The following is a 12,385-nucleotide window of genomic DNA, read 5'->3' on the forward strand; positions in this document are numbered from 1 at the left end:
CTTAATACTGAGAAACTTTGGAAACAGGGACAATATCTGGGCTGAATATGTTAAGCACCTAACTGAGATCAGGTTTTATTATAGAAAGCAACTATAGTGCCTCCTAATAACTGCAGAAGAAATGCTTGTCCAGGAGTAGAGTGAGGACTACCACTATAGAGCAAGTTTAAAGGAACAGTGGGAGCCAAAACAAAGGTTTTTTTTAATGATTACATACCATGAGCCCTGCTTATCACTGTTCTAGTTACAACTGTAAAAGTTGTTTCTCAACCTTTATTTTAAAAAGTAATAAAAACACCACCAAAGGGGTTATAGCAAGAGGAGCTATTATCAGAGTTAGTGGTTCTCCTTGGCTTAATAGCACTCTAATGTCCTTGTGGAAAATGAGGCCTATGGATTTAAGCTCTGCCACTTCTCCCCTTTTATCTTTTTAGTTAATTTATTTTTTTATTGAAGGATAATTGCTTTATAGAATTTTGTTGTTTTCTGTCAAAACTCAACATGAATCAGCCATAGGTATACATATATCCCCTCCTTTTTGAACCTCCCTCCCATCTCACTTCCCATCCCACCCCTCTAGGTTGATACAGATCTCCTGTTTCAGTTTCCTGAGCCATACAGCAAATTCCCATTGGCCATCTTAAATATGGTAATGTAAGTTTCCATGTTACTCTTTCCATACATCTGACCCTCTCCTCTCCTCCCCGTGTCCATAAGTCTGTTCTCTATGTCTATTTCTCCATTGCTGCCCTATAAATAAATTTTTCAGTACCATTTCTCTAGATTCCATATATATGCATTAGAATATATTTATCTTTTGCTTTCTGACTTACTTTACTCTGTATAATAGGTTCTAGATTCATCCACTTCATTAGAACTGACTCAAATGCATTCCTTTTTATGGCTAATTTTCCATTGTGTATATGTACCACAACTTCTTTATCCATTCAAATGTCCATTCAGGTCTTTTTCCCACTTTTCCCCTTTTTTTCTGAATTCCCAAAAGCATCCTCTCTTCCCTCCTCCTGCTACCCTGCAGTTCATACCACAGTTCTGAGCAAAGTTACTTTTAACAACGTCCAAAAGCCTCCTGTACCGTCACATTCCTGCCCCATATCCTGTCCCTTGCACCCGGAGTATCCCCAGGGGTAACCAGGGGAGTCACAACCCACCTCAACAGTTTCAGAGCCTCTTTTATGTAAACACTTACTTCCATCTTCTCAATTTTACCTCCTCATTCTTCCCCTATATTCCAGGGGAGGGGAGGGGGATGAGACACATACACATACAAAGCTTTATACAAAGAAAATTATATATGTGAATTATCTGCCCTCTAGGAAAGTACAACTTAACAGAGCTAACATTAAATAGATAAGCATAAATAGCAGAAAAGCAGCATCAAGCCAATACATGATGAACAGCAGGGGAAATGCATGCCTGAGGTGAGCAGCAGAGATGGCCAGTTGATGAACATTTACTTTAATAAGCTACTAGGTGTCAGGTACTGGGCTAGGTTCTGGCAACAAAACTGTGAACAGAATAGACACAGTCTCTGTGCACATGGAGCTTTCAAAGTACTGGGGAAGATACGCACCAAGCAAAATTTTTCTAAAAAGTAGTTCAACGAATATAGGTGCATGAAGTGCTATGGAAGATAATATGTAGGACTGGTCTGGGGGTTAAAGAAGTTTGCCTACATAAGTGACATTAAAATATGGGGGAACCTGAAAGCTAAGTAGGATCAGACAAATGGCTGGTGGGGAGAATAGAGACCTAGAGAGCAGAGAGAACATATGGGAAAGCAGGAGCAACACACTGAAGGAGCTGAGAGAAGGCCTGAGTGGCTAGAATGAATCTATCAAGTGGGAAAGAGGCCAAGGTGAGGAGGCTGAAGGGATTAGCAGAAAGCTAGGGGATTCTAAGTGTTGATTAAAAGCAATGCAACTAAAAATTATAGGATCAAAGATTTGAAGTATTGGAAAGCTTTTAGTATTATCCAGTCAGACTACCAGGATGATGCTGGAATCCTCTCTGCCTGTTCCCTGTCACTAGATCAACATGAATGAAGGCCAGAAAGGACTTAGCAAAGGGGCTGGGCGGGGGGGGGGGGGGGGGGGGGTTAGTCCACAGGAAGCTGGTATAAGCAGCAAGTGAAGTATTCATAGAGCCCCACAGGCTGAAGCAGGAAAGTCTCCACTTCCCCAGAGTATGAGCTAGAGTTGCCTATCCAGCCAACCTGCCTATTTGTGTGAAGACACTCTCCCAGGATCAGCCAAGGAGAAGTAAATGGCAACCACTTGTGTTCATTAACCCTAGGTTAGTGAGAGGAAAATTACTTTGAGCAGGTGTCAAGGTATGTTGATATGTTCAGCATAGTGGGTTGATATGTTCAAGAAGGACTAGCTAGTTTGCATTCATGACAGAGAAACCTATTGTGAAGGGCAGCCTGTGAAGAAGCAAAAGGACAGCAAAGCTAGAGTGTCCACCACCCCAAGGAGCTCTGGACTGCTTACTCTGATAGTGGAATGTGCTCGCCATTGTTAGGGCAGATGCTTCGTTGGGTGTTGGAGGCAAGCAAGGAGGCTACTCCTTGATGGTACCAACCAATGAGACACATTATTCTCATGGCAGTAATAAAACTGGCCCCCTTTTCCCTTTATTTTCCTGCTTCTTACGCTATGGCAGAGCTGGGTGTGCTTAGGAAGGATCTCATGGCCAGGTCATGATATTCACCAATCAGCACTCAGTGAGCACCCCATACTATGAAGAGCTCTGTGATACAAGATATCACAAGATATCTTCATACAAGATATGAAGGCTCAAGATACAAGAAAATGGAAGTCTCTGTACTTGAGAGGCTCACAAATCTAGATGAGAAAGGAAGAAACATGCACCATATGATAAACCATAACCTCGGGTACCAGATGAATGTATGGAAGAGAACTAGGTTTAAGGTGGACCAGATCGCTGCGGAATGTGCTAACAACCACCAAGCTGTTTGAAGCGGCAAGCACTTGATCTGGGTGGCACGTCAGTCAGGTGTAGTGAGGAGGTGGGAAAGCATGGGGGGTCAGGAAGTGGAGCCATGGCGTTGGAGGAACAGGCTTAGACCAGGGGCCTCTGACAAAGGAGTAATGGGAAGTCAGCTTTCAAAGGTGAAGAAAATCATGAAAAGCCCTAATGGTACACTAAGGAGCTTAGAGCTTTGATCTTATTCTAGAGACAATGAGAAGCCACTGAGTTTCTGGGCAGGAGTTTTAGAACAGCTATTCTGACTGGAATGTACAAAATAATTGGAACAGAGAAGAGGAAAAAAAAGGCAAGGATGTCAGTTAGGAGATCAGCATATGGCAGGATTTAAATTTTTTCTTCTCTTTTTTTGCTGAAAGAACTGGATAACAGATGTCTCCCTTAACCTTCCATGGAAATTTAAGGAAAAGGAAATGAAAGTTTTGGTTGTAGTGACAGGGGATTGGTATTTAAAAGACCATTAAGATTGCTATAAACAAGCAAGATAAACCAGCCTCAGAGGAGCATAATGCAGGCAAGTGCTCCAGGCAGACTAGAAAGAGATTCCCCCGGGTTGTAGATGAAGATGAGTTTGTAGGACCTATAACCTGGGGACCCAGGCCTTGCTCCTTGGCAGCACCAGAGGAAGGAACAACCCAGAGAAGACTGGCCCCATGTTACAACCAGGAGATAGGACTCTAGGCTGCAGGATTCACAGCCTCACAAAAGGTTTCTGTAAGTCAAGGATGAAGATCAGACACTCAGGCACTGGACATGAAGGGTTGGTGCAAATAATGGGACACCAGGTGTCTCAGCAATAACCAGCAACTTAAAGCCCCTTCCAATCTCATGGCAAATATATAGGATCCTGGAACCACAATTCAAGTCTGAAGATGAAACATAAGTGAGGTTAAATTTCCAACCAATCAGACAGGGTAGGAGCATATAACTGGAGCTTACCTTTATTTAAGCTTATAAATAAATGTGATACTTTCCCCACATCTGAATTTATAAGCTGAGTCATACCTGCTATAATTGTTGCAGTTCACGTGTGAGAAAATGTCACTTATATTAGAATGACTGAAGTGAGAAGACAAAGACATAGAAGCCCCAGAGATATTGTACAGGAAGAAAGAAAAGGACTTCCTCTGCCGAGAATCTACAGAAAATCCCAGGACACAGTGAGAATGCAGGAAATATCTCCTTGCCTCTGCCACTCTCTGCTAAGTCACTTCAGTCGTGTCAGACTCTGTGCGACCCCATAGACGGCAGCCCACCAGGCTCCTCTGTCCCTGGGATTCTCCAGGCAAGAACACTGGAGTGGGTTGCCATTTCCTTCTCCAATGTATGAAACTGAAAAGTGAAAATGAAGTCGCTTAGTCGTGTCCGACCCTCAGCGACCCCATGGACTGCAGCCCGCCAGGCTCCTCCGTCCATGGGATTTTCCAGGCAAGAGTACTGGAGTGGGGTGCCATTGCCTTCTCCACTGTCACTCTCAGGCATCCTTAATAGGGGACTCAAGTAAATGCTTTATGTTTAGTCTTAGCATTCATAAATTATGATGAGATGTAACTTTAAAAAGCTTTCTTCTTGGGCTTCTCTGGTGGCTCAGTGGTTAAGAATAATACGCCTTGCAATGCAAGAGACACTGGTTCCATCCTCGATCCAGGAAGGTCTCACAGGCCCCGGAGCAACTAAGCCCATGCACCACAACTACTGAGTCCATGCGCTGCAACTACTGAAGTGTGTGCACCTATAGCCCATGCTCCACAACAGAGAGTAGCCCCTGCTCAGGACAATTAGAGAAAGCCTGCGTACAGCAACAAAGACCCACCACAGTCAAAAATAAGTTAAATAAATAAATAAATCTTTTTTAAAAAAAAGCAAAAGGATGAGATTTCATCGTTGAGTTTCCACTTGGTGTCAGATATGCCATATTAATGAAGCATTAGTTGCTCAGCGGTGTCCAACTGTTTGCAACCCCATGGACAGTAGCCTGCCAGGCTCCTCTGTATATGGAAATCTCCAGGCAAGAACACTGGAGGAGATAGCCATTCCCTTTCCCAGGATATCTTCCCGACCCAGGGATCAAACCCAGGTCTCCTGCATTGTGGGCCAATTCTTTGCCATCTAACCCACTGAGGAAGCCCATGAGGTACAAGCAATACCCATATTAATAAACTTCTGTTCGTGTCCTTAAGATGCTCACAGTCTAGTGGGAGGGATGGACATGCTGACAAATAATTAAGCTGCCAGGTGTATGTCATAACAAAACCGTGAATAAATGTTCTAGAAGCACAGAGGATCAAGTGAGAAGTTGTCTCAGGAAGCTTGAAAAGGATTTACAGAGAAGATGAGATTTAAGAGGGTTTTACAGGATAAGTAGACTTCCCTGGTAGCTCAGATGGTAAAGTGTCTGTCTACAATGCGGGAGACCCGGGTTCAATCCCTGGGTTGGGAAGATCCCCTGGAGAAGGAAATGGCAATCCTGTCCAGTACTATTGCTTGGAAAATCCCATGGACGGAGGAGTCCATGGGGTCGCAAAGAGTCGGACACTTTAGTGAGCGACTTCACTTTACAGGATAAGTAAGAGCTTAACATCTGGATAAGAAATGGAAGAGCATATCTAATAGTGGGAAAGGTATACACAAGGCATTGAAGCATAATGTAGTAGTAAGCCTGCAGTGGAGGAGTGGGAGATTACATTCAGCGAAAAAGATGTTCTGCCTGGAATCGTCCCTTAAAATCTTTAACCGAGGCTACCCATATAATCAACACATTCACCTCAAAAGAGCTTCTAAGATACACCAAAGAGAAGCCAAGTGTCACCAATATGTGGCTCTGTGCTGGAGACTACACAAAAGGATACAGACACTTAACTACCCACTGAGAACCTAACTACTCACTGAGTACCTAACAGCCTCAGGCAAAACTTCATTTTTCTCTCTGAAGACTCCTGACTGAAAATACTAGCATATTTTCCTTCCTCAATACTATCCAACCTGGACTACCTCAATGTATCCCCCAATAAAATAGCTTTAATTAAAAAAGATACTATCTAACCTCATCGTCTTCATCTACCAAATAAGCAACCTTCAGATGAAATACTTTAGTTTAAAACCCATATTCCAGGAGTCTAGATAAAGTCTGGTGACTCAGAGACTGTTCGGCTCATCGTAGTGCTCAGTTTTCTGTCCCAGGGGTCACCTCCCTCTAAGCCCTACTTCTTCGCCCTTTTTAGCCCTAAATAAACAGGCACTGTGGAAGAAGGCTGCTGCTGCTGCTGCTACTGCTAAGTTGCTTCAGTCATGTCCGACTCTGTGCGACCCCATAGACGGCAGCCCACCAGGCTCCTCCGTCCCTGGGATTCTCCAGGCAAGAACACTGGAGTGGGTTGCCATTTCCTTCTCCAATGCATGAAAGTGAAAAGTGAACGTGAAGTCACTCAGTCGTGTCCGACTCTTCAAGACCCCATGGACCGCAGCCTACCAGGCTCCTCTGTCCATGGGAGTTTCCATGCAATAGTACTGGAGTTGGGGGTCATTGCCTTCTCTGGGAAGAGGGCTTATGTTTGCCTATTATCCACTGTAACATTAAAACGAGGGAAGACGGCAGGGAACAAATTTTACCGAATGACACAGACATTGAGGATATGACAAAGACTGGTTATAACTGGTTAGGTCTAAGATGGTGGAAAATTTGACTTCTAGTAGACCTTGAGCCTCATTATATGTTCACTGTAATACATCAGCTACATGACATACTCACAGGTGCCATGGCAATTCCAAGACCACCATGAAAGGCTAAAAAATGTGCAGGGGTCCAGTTCCTGGAAATCTCTGCCCCTTCTCCAAAATAGCTGGAATAATCCTTCCACTCATTAGCCTATGAAATGATCAGATTCATAAAAAGTACCCAATCCATATTGTGGCGCCTCTCATCGTCTCTCTGTCTGTGGACTGAGTTTCTCCCAGGGCTGCTTTTGCTTTTTGAGGCAGATCACATTCTGTCTATGAAATGTGTATGTCTCTAAATAAATCCACTTCTTTTCACTTTGTTTCTAGCTGAATGGCTTCTATCCTAAGACATAAAGAACCTGACCTTCATTAAGCTCTGAAAACAGGTGTGTGATCTTAATGAAAAGACACTGGGTTTGAGTCCCAGCCTATGGGTTCAAGTCCCAGTCTGGGTTTAGGCTGGGTTTGAGTCCCATCTGAGTTGTGCAGTTACAACTTCATGTAAAATATGACACAAGAAGAAAATACCTCAAAAAACTCTAATAGAATTTTTCCCTACTACTGTGCCTCAAGATTTATTGAGACATCAAAATCTTATTTTCAGCACATTAATGGCCTGGATTGCAAATGTACACGTTATATATTTTGTGATGTATTTCTGATGGAATTCAGGGATCAGGGATGGAAAGATATTATCATTGATAGAGTCTTTGAGGGTGAAGGGAGGGTCTTAAAAAACTGACTTCAACTATGAAAAGGAAGATAATTTGGTTTTACTTTTCAAATAAAAAGTGTGTTTGATTTTGAAAAACAATCATCCAAACTCACATTTTTGTGTTTAACAACCACCTTGAAATTGGTCTGCCTCAGAGGATAGCACAATTCTGGGCTACCTTAGCATGAATGATTTATGACATTCATGCACTTGGCAACTACATCAGTTTTTCTAAAGCTGGCACCCAACACCACCTGCATGTTAAGTGAAGATTTATGATTTCTAAAACTTACCTCATTATGCAGAGGTACATGAACTGTCTTATATGTGCAGTCTATAACTCCCAAGACAGATAAGGAGGCAGCTATATCACAAAATTCATGGCTCTTTCCCGTTAAAGCTGAAGTTTTAGAGAAAAACTAAGGAAATAACTGGCCCTTTGTAGAAAAATAGCTTTAGCTAACCATTATACCTCCAAATGATGAACCAGCTATAGCCTACCACTATATCTTACAGGAGCAAAGAGGCTAATGGTGAAAGTCACTTTAATCACGGCAATGAACTATGTCTATGTTTTGAACACTGCAGCAATAGACAGAACCTAAAGTGACTCTTTGGGAATATCGACCATTCTGTTAGTTTAATTTTTTCCCCAGTTTGGTGTCTGAGACCTCTTGCTGATCAAGTGCCCCAGTCAGACCCACAGACATGGACTCCAGAGAAGAGAATTCAATACCTTGGCGTGCCCAGTGGCAGAGAATTTCAATACTTGTGTGCTCCCTCAGAGTGAAGAAAAGCAAATGCTGGTTTAGGTTCTGAAATGCAGCTTGTTTTCTGAAATTCTTTAGAAATGCAGCAAATCTTTCCACACACCCTGCAAAATAGTAGAAGCAAAGAGGATTAAGTGGAATAAAGTTATGAATCCCAAGGAAGAATAAGATTATATAGACAACCATTAAAAATAACAAGTATACGTGACCAGGTTGACAAGAAAATATTTTTAGGAAAGGTATACAAAGCAGAACACAAAAATGGCAAGCACATACACTGACTGAAAAAAAAAAAACAAAATGACAGAAAAAATGGTGTGGACCTCCCCGGTTGTCCAGTGGTTAAGAATCTGCCTGCCAATGCAGGGGACAGGGGTCCCTAGTCTTGGAAGATTCCACTTGCAGGGGAGCTTCTGAGCCCATGTGTCACAACACCACGCCTGCATGCTCTAGAGCCCAGGAGCCTCCACAAGAGAAGCCCACACACTGTCCACTATAACCAGAGAAAGCCTGATGCAGCAGTGAAGACCCAGTGCAGCTGGTCTTTTAGATTTTAAAAAGATTTAATATTTTTTAAAATAATTTTTTAATGGTGTTTCTAGCCTAGAGATTTTCAATAACATAAATTAAGCAGAAAATAATGAAAATATAAATAATTTAAATGAAATAAAATAAATGAAATTCTAAATAATTTATTTTCAAATATCCCTATCACTCAGGATATAGACACATATGTATGACTGCTGCTGCTGCTGCTAAGTCGCTTCAGTCGTGTCCGACCCTGTGCGACCCCAGAGATGGCAGCCCACCAGGCTCTGCCATCCCTGGGATTCTCCAGGCAAGAACACTGGAGTGGGTTGCCATTTCCTTCTCCAATGCATGAAAGTGAAAAGTGAAAGAAGTCGCTCAGTCGTGTCCGACTCTTTGTAACCCCATGGACTGCAGCCCACTAGGCTCCTCCGTCCATGGGATTTTCCAGGCAAGAGTACTGGAGTGGGGTGCCATTGCCTTCTCCAGCTACCCTAAATCCAAGAAACCCGTTTCTCTCTCCTCTGCAGAGCTCAAAACAGTGGGCCACTCTCCAAGGCCTTTGAGAGTATAGAACACCTGCACTCAAATAAACACCCAAGATGACAGAAGAAAACTAAAATACAAAAAGGCTCAAAGTAGGGGTAGGAAAAGTATTTGGGAAAAAAGATTGTGGAAAACCCATTTTCAACTTTAATGACTTATTAAATGTCATTTGATTTCTGAAATGTGCTTGGGATTTGTCCAGCTCTGACTCTGGGCTCTGACAATGCCTTAGGTCTGCTTGTCCCAACATGGTTACTCTATCTCATGGAAATGATGCTCCAATCACAAAACAGTGCACACGAGCAAGAAAGTAGTATCAGAGAACTACAAATTGGGCAAATCCGGAAAAGTGAAGCCTCTTTGGCTACTGGGAGTGCGTATATATCCAAGACCAGAGTAGATACACAGAGAAGACTTGTATTTGAGTTCAGTGACTCAGTTACTACTTCACATTAAGTTACTTGTAGACACTTGATCACTCAAACTCCTGAGAGCAAACACACACACCACACACACACCATACACACACACACACACACACACGCACACGCACGCACGCACGCACCCCCATCTCCTGGCACAGCCCAGGGTAAAACAGACTTCTATTTGGGAAGTCATGGAAAGCTGAAAGAGCACACAAAGGGGGTCTCATCCACAGCCTCTGCGGAGTCTCTCTCCACAGAGAGTTTGCACTTTGCCAGGCTCCCCAGGTGACGCCAGTGATAAAGAACCCGTCTGCCAGTGCAGGAGACATAAGAGACAAGGGTTCAATCCCTGGGTCGGGAGGAGGAAATGGGTATTCTTGCCTGGAAAACCCCATGGATAGAGGAGTCTGGCAGACTACAGTCCATGGGGTCAAAAAAGAGCCGGACGTGACTTAACAACTAAACAGGCTTAGAGACAGATCATTAGTCTATGGGGAAGAGAGATGTTCATGAGACCCACGGCAGCTATCACACTCACAGATTCCCCCTTGCCCCTGAAGAAGGGGATCACAGCCTCCCTATAGGAACCAGCCTGCTTTACATGATGCCACACACACAATCACTACTCTCACCCCACCCCAATCACTAGCTCAATAAAACAAAGACCTGGCACCTAAACGAAAGGCCTATGAGCTGACCCAGTGAGTCCTGAAACAACTTGCCACTTTTCTGTACCTTTACTCTGCCCAATAAAGGCACTCCGTAATGACGGTGTACTTCAAGCACGCAGAAGGATAGCAGGGGTAGTGCAGGCAGCCCTGGGATACATGAGAGTACAGGAAAAAAAGTATTCCAATGTGTTTACATTTATTTTTTATCTTTTCTATTTTATACATTTTAATAATAGTACTACATGCAAAGCTTCTAAATATATAAATAGTCATAATGGAGGTATGTGCTCAAATTTTTTGTTTTTAATTTTTTGGCTATGCCATGCAGCATGCAGAATCTTAGTATCCCAACTAGGGATGGAACTCGTGCCTCCTGCAGTAGAAGAGGGGAGTTTTAACCAATGGACGGTCAGGGAAGTACCTCATATATTCTTCTAATAGAATGTGTAGTGAAAAAATGTGGTGACCAGAAGATACCATGATACTAAGCAAGGTGAGATCCTTAATTGCTACCCCTACCAGAACCTCTGGTCAAACTTGTTAAGCATGCAGATTACTTGAAACACCTCAGACCTACAGGACTAAATCGCTTGGGCTGGCATGCTTAAAGAGCTTCCCAGTAATTCTGATGCCTACTGAAACAAGGGAACTACTGTCATGGAAGAATTAGGGAAGCAAACACAAAGAAGTGAGCTGTGGAAAGGGCAGAGTCAGTGCAGAAGCACCATATAGATGACTGATCCTGCTGGGGCCTGACCAAAGAGGAGGAGCTACCCCTCGTTCTTCCTGACCTCTGGTTCTGTGGCTACTGAGACAATACCTATACTTTTCCAACTAGCCTTCAAATAAATCCTTATCACCTAAAGAAACTAAAGTCCGATGCTGTAAAGAACAATATTGTATAGGAACCTGGAATGTTAGGTCCTTGAATCAAGGAATATTGGAAGTGGGCAAACAGGTGATGGCAAGAGTAAACATTGACGTTTTAGGAGTCAGTGAACTACAATGACCTGGAATGGGCAAATTTAACTCAGATGACCACTGTATCTACTACTGTGGGCAAGAATCCCTTAGAAGAAATGGAGTAGCCCTCATAGTCAACAAGAGTCCGAAATGCAGTACTTAGGTGCAGTCTCAAAAATGACAGCATGACCTCTGTTCGTTTCCAAGGCAATCCATTCAGTATCACAGTAACCCAAGTCTATGTCCCAACCACAGATGTCAATGAAGCTGAATTTGAAAGGTTCTGTGAAGACCTATAAGACCTTCTAGAACTAACATTAAAAAAAAATGTCCTTTTCATCGTAGGGGACTAGAATGCAAAAGTGGGAAGTCAAGAGATACTTGGAGTAACAGGCAAGTTTGGCCTTGGAGTTAAAACTGAAGCAGAGCAAAGGCTGACAGAGTTTTGCCAAGAGAAGGCACTGGTCATAGCAAACACTCTCTCCCAACAACATAAAAGACGACTCTATACATGGACATTACCAGATAGTCAACACCAAAGTCAGACTGATTATATTCTTTGCACCCAAAGATGGAGAAGCTCTATACAGTCAGCAAAAACAAAACTGGGAGCTGACTGTGGCTCAGATCATGAACTCCTTATTGCCAAATTCAGACTTAAACTGAAGAAAGTAGGGAAAACCACTACAGTGGAAGTGACAAATAGATTCAAGGGATTAGATCTGATAGACAGAGTGCCTGAAGAACTATGGATGGAGGTTCATGACATTACACCCAGCAGGCAGTGATCAAGACCATCCCCAAGAAAAAGAAATGCAAAAAAGCAAAATGGTTGTCTGAGGAGGCCTTACAAGTAGCTGAGAAAAGAAGAGAAGCTAAAGGCAAAGGAAAGATATACCCATTTGAATGCAGAGTTCAAAAGAATAGCAAGGAGACAAGAAAGTCTTCCTCAGTGATCAATGCAAAGAAATAGAGGAAAACAATAGAATGGGAAAGACTAGATAACTCTTCAAGAAAATT

General features: G+C 42.9%; 1 long non-coding RNA gene across 1 annotated transcript in view; it reads right to left on the reverse strand.

Moving 5' to 3' along the window:
• The window catches only part of LOC108636363, a 102,120-nt gene that overhangs the window by 83,391 nt on the left and 6,344 nt on the right, over positions 1–12,385 (reverse strand). The window contains exon 2 of the long non-coding RNA XR_001918300.1: positions 8,199–8,336. This is a non-coding gene — a long non-coding RNA (uncharacterized LOC108636363). The remainder of the gene's footprint in view (positions 1–8,198; positions 8,337–12,385) is intronic.

Source organism: Capra hircus, chromosome 7 (assembly GCF_001704415.2).
Source record: "Capra hircus breed San Clemente chromosome 7, ASM170441v1, whole genome shotgun sequence".
In the NCBI taxonomy this organism is placed as follows: domain Eukaryota; kingdom Metazoa; phylum Chordata; class Mammalia; order Artiodactyla; family Bovidae; genus Capra; species Capra hircus.